The 22011-nt window shown below is 43.0% G+C and overlaps 1 long non-coding RNA gene across 2 annotated transcripts in view; it reads right to left on the bottom strand.

Annotated features, from left to right (window-relative positions):
* Window positions 1-18258: 18258 nt before the first annotated feature.
* The window catches only part of LOC126184741 (uncharacterized), a 178540-nt gene continuing 174787 nt past the window's right edge, over window positions 18259-22011 (bottom strand). For both annotated transcript variants that reach the window (XR_007536868.1, XR_007536867.1), the window contains one exon: window positions 18259-18468. This is a non-coding gene — a long non-coding RNA (uncharacterized LOC126184741). The remainder of the gene's footprint in view (window positions 18469-22011) is intronic.

The following is a 22011-nucleotide window of genomic DNA, read 5'->3' as shown; positions in this document are numbered from 1 at the left end:
AAAATTTCGGGTAACCGCCAGTGCTGAAAAAATGATGGTGTCCATGTTCTGGGACAGCGAGGGCGTAATCCTTACCCATTGCGTTCCAAAGGGCACTATGGTAACAGGTGCATCCTACGAAAATGTTTTGAAGAACAAATTCCTTCCTGCACTGCAACAAAAACGTCCGGGAAGGGCTGCGCGTGTGCTGTTTCACCAAGACAACGCACCCGCACATCGAGCTAACGTTACGCAACAGTTTCTTCGTGATAACAACTTTGAAGTGATTCCTCATGCTCCGTACTCACCTGACCTGGCTCCTAGTGACTTTTGGCTTTTTCCAACAATGAAAGACACTCTCCGTGGCCGCACATTCACCAGCCGTGCTGCTATTGCCTCAGCGATTTTCCAGTAGTCAAAACAGACTCCCAAAGAATCCTTCGCCGCTGCCATGGAATCATGGCGTCAGCGTTGTGAAAAATGTGTACGTCTGCAGGGCGATTACGTCGAGAAGTAACGCCAGTTTCATCGATTTCGGGTGAGTAGTTGATTAGAAAAAAAATCGGAGGCCTTAGAACTTGAATGCACGTCGTATTATGTTCGGCGATGTATAGCGCGGTTCTGTATTATGGCGGATGACCATCTTCGGCGAAAGTGATGACGAGCTGCGGAGAGGTACCATTCTTCCAATGTTTTTGAGAGGCAGCTGGTGTTACTCCTGGTGTCTGGTATGAATTCAGGTCACGGCTGGTAATGACTGAGGGAACTCTGACGCCACAACAGTACGTTTCGACCATCCTACGTTTTGATGTGTTATTTTTTCATGCGAAGCATCGTGGCACCATTTTTCAACAGGACAGCGCTCGTCCACGTCTCTATGTTATGTTGAGGTAGTCCTGTCGCCAGCAAGATCCACAATAGAACACGTTAGGGATAGGCTCGGCTGTATCAGCGCCAGTTACAACAATAGTGGTCCAACTTGCCTCGGGAGAGGATACAACGGTCTTATGACACCGAATCAGAGCGTGCATCCAGGCCACAGTGGGTGCAACGTCATTCTGATAAGTGGGCTCATACTAACAACTTCTTTGTAAGTATGGTTCAAATGGCTCTGACCACTATGGGACTTAACTTCTGAGGTCATCAGTCCCCTAGAACTTAGAACTACTTAAACCTATCTAACCTAAGGACATCACACAATCATGCCGAGGCAGAATTCGAACCTGCGACCGTAGCGGTCACGCGGTTCCAGACTGTAGCGCCTAGAACCGCTCGGCCACCCCGGCCGGCTTTGTAAGTATGACTCGCTTTTGTAGTCACTAAAATAACATCACGTACCACTCCCAATTTGTGAAGTATCATTTCATTTCCTCCACCACTTTCATGGTGCTTTACTTCCTTTGTCAGCCATGAGGAAACATGAGGAAAACTCATGTTGGTACCCGCCCTTATCTCTTCCCCTCACGATACCTAAGTTAGATATGCGAGTGGGACAGTATTATAGTCTTCCTCGACTACCGGATCTCTAAGTTAACCTAGCACGGTTTCGCGAGATGTACATTTGTTCCCTTCCGAAGCTCCTCTGTTATACTTCCGTATAATGTATATCGAGCTGCTACGATCCTTACAGCACATCTTCAAATTCGTTCAATATTTATTGTCATCTATGTTTAAATAACGCCAGACGTTGTAAGTTGTTCTCTCGTGCTTCCTTCACAATTCCACTGCACTTTCCATGAAACCTCCAAACAAATCGAATTCTTCCATTCGCTTTCTCTAACACTTATTTCAATAGTTAGTCCCATTCCATATTGCTTCTTAGTATTATCGCTATAAACGACGTCCCAGGCTCCAGAAATTTACCACTAATCTCGTAATCGCATACTATATAGGGTCTTTCTCTTAGTTACGGGCATTACGTTCCCTTTTTCCATATTTAGCGAGAGAAGGTACTCACGACACGAAGCGTAATTTTTGATCAAATATTTCTGCATTTCCTTAAAATCGTACTTTTCTGTATACATGGGCCGCGCGGGATTAGCCGAGCCGTCTGAGGCGCTGCAGTCATGGACTGTGCGGATGGTCCCGGCGGAGGTTCGAGTCCTCCCTCGGGCATGGGTGTGTGTGTTTGTCCTTAGGATAATTTAGGTTAAGTAGTGTGTAAGCTTAGGGACTGATAACCTTAGCAGTTCAGTCCCATAAGATTTCACACACAATTTTTTTTTTTTTTTTTTTGGATACATGGGCATCGTCAATCTGTTATCGCTGCTGATACTATTTAATCAATCTTTAATGTATACTGGGTATATTAGAGGTCCTATCACGCTTCCTTGGGGCACGCCAGGCGTTCCTTGCGTTTCTGTTGAGCATTCGTTGGCCAGTATAGTATATCGTGTTTTATTCATCAGTCATTCATCCTGCCAGTCGCATATCGAGGAAGAGTCTGTATGATTATATGTTGGTTGTTAATTGACATTGTGGTATGGAACGCCTTTCGAAAATCTAAGAAGCCTGTTCGCTCGCATCTGCAATTTACAAGAAATTGCATGTCAATAAAATAAGCTCATTTTCACATGAGTGTTTCTTTCTGAGTCAGCGTTATTTCATTTCTTCGCCGCCAGGACAGTGAAAGTGTCCACTCCGGAACAAAACGACACCAAAAGGGAGCGGTACCGCAGAATCCGCAGATTTGTAAGCCTGATTCTGCGTACCGTCACCACGGACGTACACGGAGTGGACAAAAATAAGGAAACACCAAAAACACAACGCAATACTATGCCCAGTACGGTGTAGAAAAACCGTTGGTATTCAAGACATCTTCCAGTCATCTCGCAACAGATAAATACTGGCCGTTTATGGTTTTGAAGACAATCTTATGCTATTCTTCCAGCAAAATAGTGGCAAGTTCAGCTAACGATTGTGGACGTAGACAGCGATCACGCACCTCCAAAGCAGATCACAAAGTCTCAATAATATCGAGATCTAGAGAGTGGTAGCCAGGTGAGATACGATACTGCATCCTCATTCTCACAAAACGAATCCTGGACGATGCGAGATGTGTGAACGGGGACCCTGTCGTCATGGATCACAGCATCAACATTGGCGCACACACATTGTACCAAAGGATGGACCCAATCGGCCAAAAAGTTCACTTACCCCATGACACAGTAACCGTGGACCCCATGGAATACCATTATATTTTTTGCCCAAATCATCACGGAATGCCCGCCCTGTATCACTATTGGGACTTAAACTCGGTCAGAGGTGGAAACAGTGTGAAACAAGAAGCATTCGATCATATGACATTCTTCCATTGCTCCATAATACCGGTTTTATGGTTTCGGCACATGGTTTTCCTGTTTCATCACTGATGAGTAGTTTTGGAAATCCAGCTCGCCCTGCAATTCTCTTATTACGTAGCTCCCTCCGCGTTGTTTTGGTGCTGACAAGGTTGGCGTGTGTGACATTCAGTTCTGCAGTGACTTTTGCAGTTGTCGTCCTCTTATTTTTCGTCAAAATCCTCTTTAATGACCATTCGTCGATATTACTCAGCATACTCTTTTGTCCACGTTTTAACTTAGCCGGTGAATTTTTCTATTTTTACTGTATACGGTATAAATCTTAGATCGGTACCTTCTGAAACACCAAACACTTGGGCTACCTTGATTACCAAAACACCAATCATACGAGCTCCGAAAATTTGCCTCTTTCCGAATACACTGAGCCCCGACATAATTCACAGATCACCACACAGAACCCTGTTCCGACCACGACTGACAACTGCAACTTCCAGTACCACAGCGCAGCCTGCAGGCTTGGCTGCCATCTGCATTTATGTTCAAGCGTGCATATCTCGTGGTGTTTCCATATTCCTGTACAACACCTGTAAGTTGGCTCCATCGTTACGATCCCGATATGAAGTTGCAAAGCAAGTAGAGCAAAGGCTTACCATTGTCTTCACAAAAAGAAGAGGCTTCAGAGATAACACAGAGGAAGATGACGTTGAGATTTTTCCGGATGCCAGGGTGTGCTAGTCTATAATGGTTAGAGAGTTACCGGAAAACACCAACAGCTGCCAACAAGATAGCGGGAAAAGCGCTGTTTTAGATACTAAGTTCTGTTCCAGTCTCGATGTTCACCGGACCTTTCGACCCGTAACTCCTTCCTCTTTCATCGTATAAAAAAACCAACTGTGTAGGAGGCATTTCCAGGGTGACAAGAAAACGATAGGAGATTTGGGTTCAAAAAATGGTTCAAATGGCCCTGAGCACTATGGGACTTAACATCTATGGTCATCAGTCCCCTAGAACGTAGAACTACTCAAACCTAACTAACCTAAGGACATCACACACATCCATGCCCGAGGCAGGATTCGAACCTGCGACCGTAGGAGTCGCGCGGCTCCGGACTGAGCGCCTAGAAACGCTAGACCACCGCGGCCGGCAGATTTGGGTTAACAGTCCAGTAACCAACGTTGTTCTTTTCCTTAAAGACGAGTATTAGTCACCTAATGGTAGAAAAAATGTGGAACTTTGTGAAAAGAATGTGCGGAGGAGGGCTCATCCGAGACAGAAAGTCTTCTCTCTTAGTAAAAATACGAATGGTATGACCGCTACAAAACTTTTTAAAATTAATCCAACAACTTAGAAATACAGGTCGAGTCAGGGAGAAAGGTACATGCTTTGAGGGGTGATAGTATTAGTGATTCTGAACAAACTTCGTATGGACTTACGTCCTATTCCGAATGGTTTCCGAGGCAGAAAACATTTAATTTGCATTATTATTTAGCATTGTAAAAATGAACTATCCACAAGAATGATGTTAGTGAGAAAGATTCTGGCTGTAGTAATTTGCACGCTGACATTTTCATCTGTTTTTGAAAGAGTCATAAACATTTATGAGAAATATTTCGTCCAATGTTCTTTTGTTGGCAATAGGAGATGATAAATGTGTGCAAGCAGATAACAGGAATTTTAACTTGAACATCATTGGAAATCTGTACACTTAGAAACTGTCATCTGCTTGACCGGAGGTAATACAATGTAGGTAAAGCCTTTAGACAATTGAGCGTTTCACAGCATCAGCATACATTAGTCCTGTTATTTATTTACACTTACAATTCCTTTAAAAGCAGACCGTCATTTTATCTAAACATCAACCATGCAGTCATTGCTTATCCGAGTGCAACATTGTCACGGAGTATTTTCTTTGTTAGACGATATGAGTAGAAGACGATTGGGTTAATCGTCGAAACGTTTCGCTTACAAAGGAACAATCAACCAGGGTGGAAATGTGAAAACATATTATGTCAACCACGCCGGGATAAGCTCAGAAAGATTTTATTTCAGTAAGCGTATTAGCAACGGCACTCAACGAAACGCAAATAAATATCAGAACTTGAAAAAAAAAACAAAAAAAAATAGAACACATTTAAAGTTTCACTTTCCCTTATTCAGTGGCTTTAATTATTTTATTTTGGTGTACGTAGTTATTACGTTTAGTAAGAGTCCCAGTAAATGAAACTACCGTATTTCAATTTAACACATGCGGAAAGAGACCGTGAGACTAGTGCGAGGTACATAGAAATGTAGGACACGGAAATGCACAACGCTCACTTGCCGGGGAAATAGTATGAAAGAGATGTGAAACAATAATTAAAGAAACGAGCATTAAGAATTGCCTGTTTAATTAAACCATTTTCATTTAATACTGTTTCGCAAAGGTAAATTTCATATGAGATGTGCGAAGGAATAAGAGGAGAAGTGAATCCACTGGGTTTCGTCGCCAGAGAATACGCTACTGCGGTAATAATAAAGCAAATGGAGAGAGGATATTGTAGCAGCAGCAGTTCCGTTTACTTGAAAGTAAATAAAGACCAAATAGCGAGCTTTCAAATAAACTACTTGTTAGACTGTATAATTGTTTACCTACGGATGAATGAGTGAATATAATCTAGCGATGGTTTACAATATTTATACTGTTTAGTACATATACCTAACTAATACGGAGGCAGCAGACAGAAGTGTCTCTTCAGCCCTTATGTTTCAGTCGTTTACTTTCGTCAGCAGCTGGGTGTACTACAGCACAAGTCATTAACCAGACATACGATTGCGTTTATTTAGCTAGTAAGAACGATATGGGATCGAGAAACAGTTTCTCTGTTATACTTCGGTTATTAACACCTTGCGTCGTATAGCGTCTCTAACGACAACTGTAGAACATTTTTATAGAGGCTAAAGAGAATAGTTCTTCTGTCCTCCTAAAAAAGGACTGCAGATGATGCATGCGGGAGTAGAGTTTATTGTGAAGTGCCGCGAATGGATTTTTTTGACTGATATTATTTATTTTCCGACATCAGAATTCCTCACTGTCCGTTTGAATATCCTTCTAGGCGGTTAACAGATAAGACCATAAGTAAAGAAAAATTATCGACTTTTAAGAATATGAAATAACAGAGTATGCGTAAAGGTAAGTTTTCAGTCTCAATGTTTTTATAACATATGAAAATTTGAAGTTTCACTTAATTGACTCCTGCATTTTTCCCTAGCATTCTCTCTACTCTGCTACTATTATGTTAATTGATCCAAGAATGTAGTCAACTAAGAATGGCATTTCAACATAAAAATTAGAAACTTCGTTATTTACATTGATATTTAACTCTCTCAGTTGTCGCTCTTAATAAAATGAGTAAAGCACTACTTCGTGAAGAATTCGTCTTCAAAGTTGCAAGCTGTTGCCTTGCAGTCTCCATCTTCTTATGTTTTCGTCCTTCACGAATATAGCCCTGCCCTATGGAATGACTTTAAAATCTTCTACGAGTAACAGCATTCATTTGTAGCGATCTATTCCTCTGAAGTGCGGAGTGCTTCCTTACAAATACAGGGGTCTAATTTCTGTATAGGTAGCACTACGACCAAAATCGGAGTTAGATGTATAAACATAAGCGTGCCACAGAAAACACTCTTTCTGATATGAGCTTGTGAGAAAGCGGTATCTGCTGTTTTGCACCATTTTACCCCAAAGAATGCCTTTTGCCTTATGAAATACAGAATGTTTTCAGAGTTTCACGCCTCGGTATCATCCAACACTTGTATGCAATGATAAGGTTTCCCTGAACACTGAAACCTACGACTTTTCAAGAGAGAAACAGTACGCTACAGAGTGCTTGATATAGGGCACAGACATCAGAACCCCAAATAACTCACAAAGTCAGTGTAAGAGAGCAAGAGCTGTGGGCCACTTACGTTACTGCAGCTACTTTGCTCATATCATATCGAGTGATTATATGCCACGGGTCAACAGAAACCTATGTAGGGACTTCAGAAAGTACGTTAAACATGTCTTCTCACGCCAAGGCAATTGCACAACAAGAGTGGGCCATTGTCAGAAGAGAGTACATGTTCCCGGTTTCCTGCTGACACAGTTCTCCTGATAGCGGAGAACAGGCTCATCCCAGTCTGCGAGTAAAATGAAGCGGCAACCGGAAAGGTACTTGAGAACTGAAGTACATGGGACAGTGCGATTCCTGCAGGAAAAACGTCTGAATTGCACACAGATTTTATGTGAAATTGTGGCGGTATATAAACCAAATAAAATGTCACATCCAGCGACAGTGAAACGTTGCCAAGAATTTGAGCAAAGCCGCTCGCTCTTGGGTGATCCTGATCAGGAATTCCAGATCTTGCACCATTTCCAGCTTTTGGGCGAGCTGAACAACATCTCTGTGGAAAGGGATTTTCTAAAGATGAGAACTTTCAGAGATCGGTTCCTGAATGGTTCCGTTACCAAGGAGCGGATGTCTATCGTCGAGGAAATGAATGACTGGTAGAGCTTTCCGAGTGTTGTTTATAGTGAGTTGGTGACTTTGTTGGAAAATTGTGGCTCAAATGGCTCTGAGCACTATGGGACTTAACATCTGTGGTCATCAGTCCCCTAGAACTTAGAACTACTTAAACGTAACTAACCTAAGGACATCACACACATCCATGCCCGAGGCAGGATTCGAACCTGCGACCGTAGCGGTCACACGGTTCCAGACTGAAGCGCCTAGAACCGCACGGCCACAGCGCCCGGCGGAAAATTATGTCTCACTTTGATGTATAGTGCAGCATATTAAGTTACTTGATCTGCCGTAACAATCTGTAACTTACTTTTTAAACCTATGACATACTGCCCGTATTTCAGACGGCAAACATTATGCACATGTACCGGTATATTACAAATTTACATCTATGACATTTTTATTTTATCGCCTTTCAAAACAATACCAGTTAGTTTATTACGAAGTGACATACGTAATAATGGTCACTCAGCTTTTAACACTCACCGAGTTTCTGGTCACTGCTAAATACAATGGATCAAAACTTATTGGCCAAATTCTTAGACAGTTCTTTTACTCTTGTGTTCATCTCCATGTCCATTTCCTTCTTTTTCTCTTTTTATACGTAAATTTTGTTTCGATTAAAACTAGCATCATTCAAGTTGATCATGTTCATTATTCAAATCGATCAGTCACGAAATGGCATTACTTCTTATTTAAAGGAATATATGTTTCAGGCTTAAAAATAAAAATTTCTCTGTATTCTGTAAAACGCAGCATGACTGCTTTAGAAAGATCGAATAAATAAACACGGAAAATTAAAATGAGATAAAGGAGTTTTGAAGCTTATAACGGTTCTGAAAGTGAGATGCATCGTCATAAACATCGTCATCGTGACGCACACCTATCCACTGCTGGATAATGGCCTTCTCCAGAGGTCCGCGTTTATTACACTCTTCATCTGTACAAATCCGCCGGCCGTAGTGGCCGAGCGGTTCTAGGCGCTACAGTCTGAAACCGCGCCGGCCGCGGTGGTCTAGCGGTTCTGGCGCTGCAGTCCGGAACCGCGGGACTGCTACGGTCGCAGGTTCGAATCCTGCCTCGGGCATGGGTGTGTGTGATGTCCTTAGGTTAGTTAGGTTTAAGTAGTTCTAAGTTCTAGGGGACTTATGACCTAAGATGTTGAGTCCCATAGTGCTCAGAGCCATTTCTGAAACCGCGCGACCGCTAAGGTCGCAGGTTCGAATCCTGCCTAGGGTATGGATGTGTGTGATGTCATTAGGTTAGTTAGGTTTAAGTAGTTCTAAGTTCCAGGGGACTGATGACCTCAGAAGTTAAGTCCCATAGTGCTCAGAGCCATTTGAACCATTTTGTACATATCCATTTCTAGTGTCTTCTACGTGTCTTCAATGAGGCCACTTGTCGATCCTTTCTTATATCCTCAAATTCAGCAAATAATTTCCTCGGTTCACCTACACCCATCTCATTCTGCTCACATCCATTTCATTTTCATCGCAGTCATAATTACGCCTTCCATCCCAATCAGTTCCTAGAAAAATACGAAACGTGTACCTCCAACACTTCGCCGTCACTACCACACTATCTGATCAAAAGTATCCCGACAGCTCCACGTAATTGGGAACTGACCACTAGATTTCAGTATAAAACGAAGTGGTGACTGCTGTGTTGTCAATAGAGAAGCAGTGACAGCACAACGGATCGGTCTTGAGAGCTCAGTGACATCGAACGTGGAATACTCACTGGATGTTGCCTGATAACAAATCCATCAGGGATTGGTGGCGTGTTGTGAGGTTGAGCACACAGCTAAACCAAAATAGGCAGACTTCATTTACACACTCTGAGGGACTGTCGAGCATTGCGGATGGTGGTTGTAAAAAAGCGAATGAAACCAGCGGAAGTAATCATCGGGCTTCGAAGTGCTACTAGCAGTGCAGTTGGCATGAGGCTGTGCATAGGGATTAGAAAGAATGGGATACAAAGGTGGAGCAGCTCCTCGTAAGCAACACATTTTTGTAGTCAGTGCTCAGCGACTCTTGCACTTGTGTAAAGACCGACGCCACTGCACAGTGAATAATAGGAAACGTACTTTCGGCAATCCATTGGAAGGATTTGTATTTGGAAAATGCCTAGAGCACGTTACCTTTCTACTGCCAACAGTTAGGTATGGAGTAAGTCACGTTAGGGTTAGAGGATATCTCTTGCGGTTAGAGTGAGGTCCTCTTATTTCGCTTAAGAAAACTCTAAACGCAGAAATCTGTCTACACACTTTACAGCGTTGTGAACTGTATCAGTAGAAGAACAGTTTGGAGACAATTTGTAACACGCCCGGGGGTGGGGAACCCTTAAACTGGTTGTCGCTTCTGTTTTTCGGGACGGTGCGCCCTGTCCACACCACGTACCTGATAATCCCGCGGCGGTCGTACTGTTCTGCTCCACACTGCTGCTGGCTTGCCTGAAATTATCTATCGAATCATACAAGCGGGTTTAGGAGAGCCACTCAACGTCAAGCACAACACTGTCCTACGTCTGTATTCTGAGACGATAAGAAATCACAGGTTGCACAGCTTACAGTCTAAGTCATAAGTTTCGATATCAGCTTCTAGGTGATTGTCTGTCCACCAAATCACTTGGACGAACGTACGCGTAACCGAAGCGGCGCGGACGATCGTTGATGATGCGAAAGCCAAGTAATCGAACGAAAGTTCTTACGCTCGCCACGCATACACAGATTTTTGGTACCAGTCCTCCTTGACACTAGTAATAAATTGGAACACTGTTCTCAAAGTTAAATTTACAGTTCACAGTTCTCAGTTGTACGGGCGTGCGCGTAACCGTCGCGGCGCGGCTGATTGTTGATGATGCGGAAACGCGATGACCGAACTCACGTTCTCATGCTCGCTACAAGACACTGGCACTTGGTTGCACTCTTTTATGGTAACTAATTTTTGCTGATTCACATTAGTTCATTCTGAGAGACCGAACACGGCGCGGATGATTGATACTGTACGGTACGACACGCAACGAGAGGATACACAAAATACGTTATCAGCAGCACTGCCTCCTTACTCACTTAAAACTACACCACCCACACAACCCCAAAATATAAGTAGGACAGGGCGCACGGTCAAGAAACGATAAACAGTTTAAAGGTACCCTACCCCACCGATTGTACAAATTAATGTTTGTATTAGCACGATAATGCACCCTGTCATAAAGCAGAGTCTGTGAGGCAATGGTTTGTGGACAACAACATTACTGAAATGGGCTGCTTTGCCAAGAATCCAGATTCGGACCCAATGGAACATATTTGGGGTGAGTTAGAAAGTGGATTTCGCTCCAGACGCGAGTCCTACATCACTACGTTCTCTGGCTTTGGCTCTTGAGGAAGAATGGGCTGCCACAGACATTCAGACATCTCACCGAAAGTGTTCTCAAAAGAGTTCACATCGTTATATAGCGGAGGGTGAACACACCCCATATTAATGTCCCATTACAGTTGTCCGAATACTTCTGATCAGGTAGTGTACATAGTACCCCAAAGCACATATTCAACCAGTTCCCTTATTTTCTGTTTCACTTTTTGATTTCCAGTACTGTTGATTAAACAGTGTGGGCAATCCAGCTGAACACTGTGTTTCAATTTACTTCCTGATTATTACTTGCTTAAAAAGAGATGTTTTCATAATTTTTCTGAGTATCTGCAGTCTAGATATATTTCGATCTGCCATTTATCCTCCTCTATGAAACACTTCTATTCGCTCTAAAAATGATTTAAATTTCGACTTATTAATTAATTTCACTTCTCCTAATTTCATTATTGGTACGACACTGTTGTTGCACTTCATTCTATTGGAGAAGAATCGACACGGAATAAATGTCTGTTTGGCGAGAAGTAACGAAAATAATCGTGTTTCAGAGAACGAATTATACATCCTTCTATTTCACGGATGTGTGCTGTTTAGTTGTCGCACATGCAAACTCGAAGGGTACACGGAGCAGGAAAATTACACTGACATAAAATCAACAAATTTCTACTATCCCTAGTTCTTTGTTCGGGAATAATTTATCGCACGACATCTGCGGCAAAATTATAAGAGCCGTTTCGAGAAATCCTGTCATTAATTAATTATATTACGAACGGGCAGGCGGTGTTCTGCGGAAGTGGAACGTTATTTTCTAGTGCGATCACAAACATGAGAAGACTAATGCGAGCGTCAGGTTTAAACATCGCGATAAGATAGAGATTCTGGCGGGTAATGATGCCAGAGATGTCGGCGGAATACGGAAAGTAGCCCGCTAAGTGGTTTCATCAGTCCGGAAACAATGGCAAGACAGATGTGGCGCTGTCACGCCACCGACTATCGAACGAATTCCGGGGAAAAGCGCCGTATTCTATTGTGCCTCGTAATGCACATCTCCGCTGTTTATCGGGTCGATATCACCTCTCTTTTGTTAGCGGCCAGCGCACGATTACCGTTATTCCGAGCTCTCAGTGAGGAATTTCTCAAAGCTGCAAACCCCTTCCAGGATCGTCCATACTCAAAATGGAACAGCGCACCGTCGTCGGGAACGGTTTTCAGAGCTGACGAATACGGTTAATTTTTAGCGCCTAATACGAAAGAGAGAGGAAGAAGGAATCCATCAGAAGGGGTTGTGATTCAGTCCGCACATAAATAACAGCCCTCAGGCGAGAGACGGGCTCCACACGCCTCGTCGGCGTAATTGCAGACGTCAGAAGCAGTCTTTAACGGCTGAGAGAGCCTATTAGCTGCAAAGAGCGGCTGACAAAAGTAGCGCCCCATATTCGAGGTTCTGTGTCCTAGTAGCAAAGAAACCGAAAGAAGCGCGAAAGAAAGAGAGGTGGTATGTATCATAATTGCCGATTAGAAGTCCGTTGCTGAATGAAGAAGTCCTCCAGGCTTCTCCATGTGTGACGGTCTATGTATGCCTCACGCTCCTGCATCTTTTCTCGTAACACCTCCTAACTTCGATCAGGTCACCGTCTCGGACTTTTCGTTTAATCCAGCCAAGAACCGCCTTGGTGGGTTTAACATCCATTCGCCTCGCAACATTTCCCGTCCACCTCGGCTGCATTTATAAATACATTGTCGACTCCAGCATGTTCTCTGAACCATTTTTTCGTTTTCCTGCCTCCCCTTGTTATTCGCAACATGGATCTCCTTATCGAGCGGTGACTAACTCTCAGAGTTTTAATCATTTTTCTCATAAAAAGCCATGCTTCACCTCCTTAAGTAAAAAATGATAACACACTGATTCTAAAGATCCTTTTACGGTCTATTAGCTTTGAAAAATCTGCTCTGCGAAAAGCACGTGGGATCATTTTTATTATTCGGTGTATTTCTTTTCCTGGTCATTAAATCGTTGTTTTCAACCGTCTAAAATACAAAAACTACACGACTTCATTGTCCAATGTGTTGATTACTCACTATTTCCTACTTTCAAACTTGCTCTATCACGTTCTTCCATTAGATACATCAAACTACTCTAAAGGTAATGAGTAAACGACAGGGGTTGCACTTTATTCCTACCCTCCGAAGTAATACATCAAACTTACATAGTATTCAATATGTCAGCGGTGTATATTTCTCTGTGACTGGCAAAACCTTTTTGTGGTGCCAGTCACTACAAGAGCAACAGAAGAGGCCAAATTTTTAATGAATTTCAGCTCCTTAATCTAAGAAATAGTCATATCGCTGATGTCTCAGATTTGGGGCGTCTATCACAGAGCCCACTACCAATTTAGTTCTATTTGAAACAAAAAAATGTTGACGTTATCCTTGTGGTTGGTAAGGCTACGGAAATGTGCTGGTCACTATTTTACGAGCCTCTTGTGATTATCCTTGCGGATAAAGACAGTTCCCGAATATTTAGAGTGCATCAGCAGATAACTGAGGTGATGCAACTCATACTGCACATAAGCAATTTGTAGGCAAAGTGGGCATCCCTCTAGCGTCGCTGGCACACGATACTCTCTCTTATAGGGAGGTAACCTTCCACGAGAGCTGCTGGGACGGTTAGAATGATCAACAGAAAATTAGCGCTTGGTGCCGCGACATACATATCAACAAACGTAAATCACTCACACTCGAACACAAATAGGCCTATGTGTTTTGTTGTTTGAGTATAGCTTCCGCAATAAATCACTAGAATCACTAAATCACCATATAGCGGAGATGCTGAGTCGCAGATAGGTACAACGAAAAGATTCTCAGAAAATGAGCTTTCGTCCAACAAGGCCTTCGTCGGAGATAGCATACACACACACACTTACGCAAACGCAACTGACACGCATGACCGCAGTTTCTGGCTGCCGTGGCCTCAGCAGCCAAAGACTGCAGTCATGTGTGTCTCAGCTGCGTTTGTGTATGCGCGCGCGCGCGCGCGCGTGTGTGTGTGTGTGTGTGTGTATGTGTGTGTGTGTGTGTGTGTGTTATATCTCCGACGAAGGCCTTATTGGCCGAAAGCTCATTTTGTGAAATTCTTTTTGTTGTGGCTATCTGCGACTTAGATCCCCGATATATGGTGAGTAGCAACTATTCTTTTCATAATATTGTTACATTCCAGCCCGGACTTTCCCCGGGTTCCCGGGTTCGATTCCCGGCGGGGTCAGGGATTTTTTCTGCCTCGTGATGACTGGGTGTTGTGTGATGTCCTTAGGTTAGTTAGGTTTAAGTAGTTCTAAGTTCTAGGGGACTGATGACCATAGATGTTACGTCCCATAGTGCTCAGAGCCATTTGAACCATTTGAACCGGACTTTCCGTTGTATGTCTATATACAGGGTGTTACAAAAAGGTACGGCCAAACTCTCAGGAAACATTCCTCACACACAAATAAAGAAAAGATGTTATGTGGACATGTGTCCGGAAACGCTTAATTTCCATGTTAGAGCTCATTTTGGTTTCGTCAGTATGTGCTGTACTTCCTCGATTCACTGCCAGTTGGCCCAATTGAAGGAAGGTAATGTTGACTAAGTTGCTTATTTTGACATGCCACTCATTGCTCTGCAGTACTAGTATCAAGCATATCAGTACGTAGCATCAACAGGTTAGTGTTCATCACGAACGTGGTTTTGCAGTCAGTGCAATGTTTACAAATGCGGAGTTGGCAGATGCCCATTTGATGTATGGATTAGCACGGGGCAATAGCCGTGGCGCGGTACGTTTGTATCGAGACAGATTTCCAGAACGAAGGTGTCCCGACAGGAAGACGTTCGAAGCAATTGATCGGCGTCTTAGGGAGCACGGAACATTCCAGCCTATGACCCGCGACTGGGGAAGACCTAGAACGACGAGGACTCCTGCAATGGACGAGGCAATTCTTCGTGCAGTTGACGATAACCCTGATGTCAGCGTCAGAGAAGGTGTTGCTGTACAAGGTAACGTTGACCACGTCACTGTATGGAGAGTGCTACGGGAGAACGAGTTGTTTCCGTATCATGTACAGCGTGTGCAGGCACTATCAGCAGCTGATTGGCCTCCACGGGTACACTTCTGCGAATGGTTCATCCAACAATGTGTCAATCCTCATTTCAGTGCAAATGTTCTCTTTACGGATGAGGCTTCATTCCAACGTGATCAAATTGTAAATTTTCACGATCAACATGTGTGGGCAGACGAAAATCCGCACGCAATTGTGCAATCACGTCATCAACACAGATTTTCTGTGAACGTTTGGCAGGCATTGTTGGTGATGTCTCGATTGGGCCCCGTGTTCTTCCACCTACGCTCAATGGAGCACGTTATCATGATTTCATACGGGATACTCTACCTGTGCTGCTAGAACATGTGCCTTTACAAGTACGACACAACATGTGGTTCATGCACGATGGAGCTCCTGCACATTTCAGTCGAAGTGTGCGTACGCTTCTCAACAACAGATTCGGTGACCGATGGATTGGTAGAGGGGGACCAATTCCATCGCCTCCACGCTCTCCTGACCTCAACCCTCTTGACTTTCATTTATGGGGGCATTTGAAAGCTCTTGTCTACGCAACCCCGGTACCAAACGTAGAGACTCTTCGTGCTCGTATTGTGGACGGCTGTGATACAATACGCCATTCTCCAGGGCTGCATCAGCGCATTAGGGAATCCATGCGACGGAGGGTGGATGCATGTATCCTCGCTAACGGAGGACATTTTGTACATTTCCTGTAACAAAGTGTTTGATGTCACGCTGGTACGTTCTGTTGCTGTGTGTTTCCATTCCATGATTAATGTGATTTGAAGAGAAGTAATAAAATGAGCTCTAACATGGAAAGTAAGCGTTTCCGGACACATGTCCACATAACATATTTTCTTTCTTTGTGTGTGAGGAATGTTTCCTGAAAGTTTGGCCGTACCTTTTTGTAACACCCTGTATATAAAATTAGTACATCCGTCTAGACGGCTGGTCCTGGCGGAGGTTCGAGTCCTCCCTCGGGCATGGGTGTTTGTGTTTGTCCTTAGGATAGTTTAGGTTAAGTAGTGTGTAAGCTTAGGGACTGATGACCTTAGCAGTTAAGTCCCATAAGATTTGACACACATTTGAACATTTGATTCCGTCTAGAGGTTTCCAACTCACTCATGATTTATCGTTGCAACAGTGCATATGGAGTACACGAAATGATTACATTTACAGATGAATAGAACAAGCGGTTTTGAGGTACCAGGTATCGACCCGTGCTGAAACACCCATATTAGTACGTGGTGTAGCCTTCACGGGCGGCAATGCACGCGCTGACTCTGGCATTCGTTCGATCGTACAGCTGGCGAATATTGAGCTGGGATACGTTATTCCACGCATGCCCAACCTGTTCACGTAGTTCTGTAAGAGTTGTTCGTCACAAGTCACTTCTCGTCCCATCGTATCCCACACGTGCTCGGTTGGAGACAAGTCCAGAGATCGTGTTGGCCAGGGACGTTGCTTCGCGTCGTGCACATCACGTCGAGTTTCATGGGTGGTTGTGGGCGAGCGTTATCCTGTTGGAACAACACATCACCTTCCTGTTGCAAGAAAAGTAAAAAACGTGTCTAACAAAATTCTGCACATACCGAGCGCTGGCTACCGTCTCCTACAGAAACACCAAAGGTGAATGGGAGTGGTAGCTTATCGCAACCCAGACCGTAAGGCCTGTCTTGGACGAATGCACTCCGCGAGACAGCGCTCAAGAAGTCTACATCGTGCGCGGAAACGACTATCACTCGCGAGCGGGCAGGATCTGCTTCCATCGCTAAGATCACGACGCGCCATTCTGTCTTCGAAGTGATCAACTGATGGCACTAGTTCAGCCGTGCACGTCGATGTTGTGGCGTGAGTGGAAGAAGGGCTAGAGATGTGCGTGCCCGTAGTCCCACAGCTAATAATCGGTTCGCAGTTCTGAAACATTGACATCCATTAAATATACGGGAATATGCGTACTGGGCGATTTTTCGGAAAGACAAGATACAAGTAATAGCAGAAAAGGCAGACTGGCATACTGCGACTGACTGCAAGAACTAAGTTTAAAAATCCTTGATCCTTGTTCGACAGATACCAGAGTAGATGCTCGTCAGTGTCGTTCCTTACCGAGCAGGATTAACAGACGAAATATACAAGCTGCAAAGAACAGCAGTGCATAACATCACAGGTTCGTCTAGCGTCACGGAAATGCTCATCCAACTCCGGTGTCTTGCTATAATAGGGGCATTGTGTAGCACGGAATGGTTTACTGTTGATATTCCAAGAGCGTACATAAATGTAAGAAACAACCAATGTTATTTCCTTTCTCGTACAAAGACCTTGAAGGTAAAATTAGAGGAATTCGAGCTCACACGAAGGCTTACCAACAATTTTTCTTCCTACGCTGCATTCGCGACTGGAAAGGGGGGGGGGGGGGTGGAAGTGGGAGGAAGTGACAGTGGTACAAAAAGTAGATTGGCTTGTGGAGTACAGGCGTAGATGCAGGTGTAAAACCAGCTACAACTTTAAAACTTCATGGGAGGTCAATTTTATAGTGAGAATGTTGAATGAAAGACTGTGATACCCTGGAAGGAATTTCTGAATGTGTATCTGCTCCGCTAAATTCAGCGGCTTAGATATTCCTGCATTTCTTCCACAATTATTTCTGGTCTATCTACAATTTTTAATAAATAGGGTAGACTGAAAGCGTATGAGTGATTCAATGAAAATTTGCGCGATGTAGGGTAACTTGGCAGTGAACGGCTGGAAAAACTGTAAGAATTTTCATAAAGTTTATGAGGGTCTAACTACATAATGTGAACTCTGAATATAAAGAAATTTTAGGACACTGGAAGTGTTTTAAGGATGAAGATTTTGGTATAAGAATAACCAGAATAGCTTTGATATAAACTTTATTATATAATCATTTATGTCGGTCAGTACATTAAAAATTTTCCTGCCACTCTATGTTTGAAGTCTATAGACTTATTAACTACTTTTCTTAGATGCTTAAAACTTTGTGCACACATTTATGACACTGTTATCTAAACAGTAGGCTACAATCAAATGATTTCAATCAATAGTTTCTATACTACAAATACATAAATTAGACAATCAAAATTAAGGTAATTTTTTATAATTTATAAGGGTATATTTTTCCTCCTGGTGGTAGTAGGCTGTGTCTGTAGTCTACTTTTCTCCAAATGGTAACCTGAAATGACACAATAAATTTCAGACCTCTAGCTCAAATATTTTTTTTTCCATAAAATAAACATGTCAGAATTAAAGATTCCAGAATTCAGAATTAAATATTTCAGAAAATTTACTTATCGATCGAACAGCTAAATTAATTACTAAAGATGGAAACATAAGGTTCCAAGACAAATCTACATAAAAGTCCAGACCCTTCATCTCGGAAGAAGAGAGGAAAAGAAGATCAGAAAAAATGAAGAAATACTGGGCCCTAAGAAAAGAACAACGCACAAAGAAATGATTGATCCAGCGTACCCCAAAGTGGGTGAAACGAAAGATGAAGAAACATGTCAGAAAATTTGATTATTGGGAAATTCAGTTTAAAGGTACATTTTATCTGTTACTCACCTCTGTTGTTCTTAAAACCCTCCAGTTGCACAATATTCTTGGTTTGTGTGTTCCTCATCTTCTCTCTTCCTTTTCTTGCTCCCTTTGCTATTGTGGCCCCTTTAGTTGCCTCAAGAACCCAGTTTTCGCCTTTCTTGCTCCCTTTGCTATTGTGGCCTCTTTAGTTGCCTCAAGAACCCAGTTTTCGCCTTTGGCCACTCTCAAGTAATCAATTGCCGTCAGTGCTTGTCTCATATTGAAACCAGGAGTTAGTCCCAACAACTCTAAAACATCACATCTGCTAACTGCCCCATCATTAAAGCAAATAACTGCATCTAATACACCTAATCTCGTCGTACTGAAGCCAACAATCACAGTCTTAGGCTGGCGTTCCCATATCATATGGTTGAAATATTCATTAACATTTTGTGTATTTCCATATAAGCCCCGTGACAATAGTTTAGTGTCACTTAGATCCATTTATATGGGCTTAATTGCTTCCAATACCTCAAATGGCAGGGAGTGATGGTGTGCGTAAGTCCCACCTTTTGCTATTGCTTTTTTGTATACACACCATGTGTCTACACCACTGTCGCATAAAGCATGCTGTGGATGGTCATCCGTAGAAGCTTTATGCAAAAAGGTAGCCCATACAGCTTTCTTCATGGCCTCAATATTGTCTCGATTCCTTCTTATGGCTAAACCATAATAGAGCTGCAGTTTGTCCACCTCTTCCTTAGTAAGACGACCCCGACCACCAACTGGTTTGCCATCACTGTACTTTTTCCCCTTCGTATCTCTTATTCGCTTACGTAAACGTGTGCCCATCCTGTTTGGACGTGACCAACACACTCGAACTTTTCAATTTTTACAATTCTTCCATAAGGCATATTTTCCAACACATTCGTAAACCCTTTGGAGGCATTTGACGTCTGACTGCAGCGGAAACACGGTCGTTGCCTTAAGCTGGGTTCGTTTAGCAGACCGAAAACCTTACTTAGATAATCTATGAGCCACAGTGGGGAAATCTAAAGTTAAGGTGTCACATATTACGTGGAGAAATATTTTCAAAATTTAGGGAAGTAGAGTGCGATGTATCTTAAGAACAGTATTCCTACGAAAGTACAGTGTTTTTTGGTCGGTAGTTCAGTCTAGGGACTGATTTTAAAACTGCATGAAGGAACTCGCACTTGAGACCCCCATAAGCAGTTTCTGACATTTTCCACAGTTTTTATTGTTCTAGACATGAGGCTACGTTTTCTGCAGGATTTGTAAATATTTAGAGTACTAACTGTATGATATATTAGAGCTATTTGGAATATATTGTCGATTCTTCAGTTCCAACGTCATATGGTGTGTAATATTCTATATATTTTAAAACTATTTATACGAGGTATTGACGGTTAAGCTACACTAAGTCGGTCGTGCATCGTCTTGTACTTGGAAACAGAAGAAGGCCTTTTACCATGGAAGGTGTGATATCTGCATATTAACTAAGTTCCGTTAATGTCTTAACAATTTCACCTGCCTTGAAAATGGAAATTTGTGTTAGTTTCCACCAGCTTCAATCTCAAAATGTATTTAACTTGTAACGTCTAAGAAATGGAAGCCTCCTGTCACTTTCGGACTCCATAGTAAATTTAATTAGGATGAAGACAACTGAAATGGTCCAAAAATTGGTTAAGAGCATCACGTCCACGATGCCAGACAAAAAATTTATCGTCAACGTATCTCCAGAATCACCGTGGTTGCCAAGGTGATGTCCTCAGTGCCGTATCCTCGAAGTCCTCCATGAATAAATTAGCGACTACAGGCGATAAAGGGCTACCCATAACCAATCCACCATTGTAAATGTGGCAGGAGGCTTCCATGTTTGGACGTCATGGTTTACAAAAAGTATGATGGAACTCTGGGATATTGCATAGCCGACTGTAAGGGTGCAGGTATCGATCCTATACTTGAAGGATCGAATTAACCTTTACGCTTCTTTGCTACATCGCAGTGGCATCACTGACAGGGATGCCCCATAGTTCTCGAAGTGAGAGACTGGGTCTGGAACCGCGCGACCGCTACGGTCGCAGGTTCAAATCCTGCCTCGGCAATGGATGTGTGTGATGTCCTTAGGTTAGTTAGGTTTAAGTAGTTCTAAGTTCTAGGGGACTGATGACCTCAGAAGTTAAGTCCCATAGTGCTCAGAGCCATTTGAACCATTTGAACTGGGTCTGGAGGTCGTTGGCGCGAAGGAGTGACTCCACCGAGACGGCTCACGCCTGCAGGGCAAGTCCCTAGCTCCCGCGCTTCTTGAGACCGCGCATAAAAGTGAGGTGTTTTGTACAAAGATTATCGAGAATTGCATCAGAACCATCATTCAAGTACGACTCGTATGTGTGTGAGAAAAACGATCGTATTTAAAACAATAATTTTGAAACTCAGGATTAATTTCGTTTCGGGGGGAATTGATATGTAATGAAAACGTGATCTAACATCAAGGAATCGACAGTGGTAAACTAATATAAGCTCATGACAGAGGAGTGACTATAATTGTAGTGTGAGTGCGATCAGAAGAACAAGGGATGTGATACTTGAATTTAAAGTGTTGTAGTACGAAAGTGTTCACGTATTTCAACATCATCATTATTATTTGAATATTTTGGAGGAGTGTGAATTAGTGAACAGTGCAGGAGAATAAATAGGATATGTGTCGTAGGTTCACAGACAGAACTTTAGTTATTGGCGCATATACCTTGGGAGTAAGTTAGAGAGCTGAAACTGGCTACTACAAATGTCCGATGCCTAATTTTTCAACCAGCCAGTCTATAGCAAGTAGTAATCGACGATGAACCACTAACCAATTAATACTGCGGGGGGGTGGGGGTGGAGGAGGCTTACGTGACAAATAGCGATCGGTTTGTGCATACTAAGAGTTGCCATCCAACGCACCAACGCAATGGCTTCTTTAAGACGCTGATACACAGAGCTTATGCTAGTTCTTGTGCGGACAGTTTAACCCACATTTGACGGCTGTGTTTAAGGAAGATGGATACTCTGAGAAGCAGATTCTTCGGGCTGTACAGTTCGGACCACCCCCGGAGGTACATGCAGAGGATCATAGATCTGTGTCCTTTTTTCCTTGTGCGGGGACCTATCGTTTAATACTGGAAGACTTTTAAGGATT

Source organism: Schistocerca cancellata, chromosome 4 (genome assembly GCF_023864275.1).
Source record: "Schistocerca cancellata isolate TAMUIC-IGC-003103 chromosome 4, iqSchCanc2.1, whole genome shotgun sequence".
NCBI classification, from domain to species: Eukaryota; Metazoa; Arthropoda; class Insecta; order Orthoptera; family Acrididae; genus Schistocerca; species Schistocerca cancellata.
The sequence above is the reverse complement of the archived record's forward strand: the minus strand, read 5'-3'. Positions and strand labels throughout refer to the sequence as shown.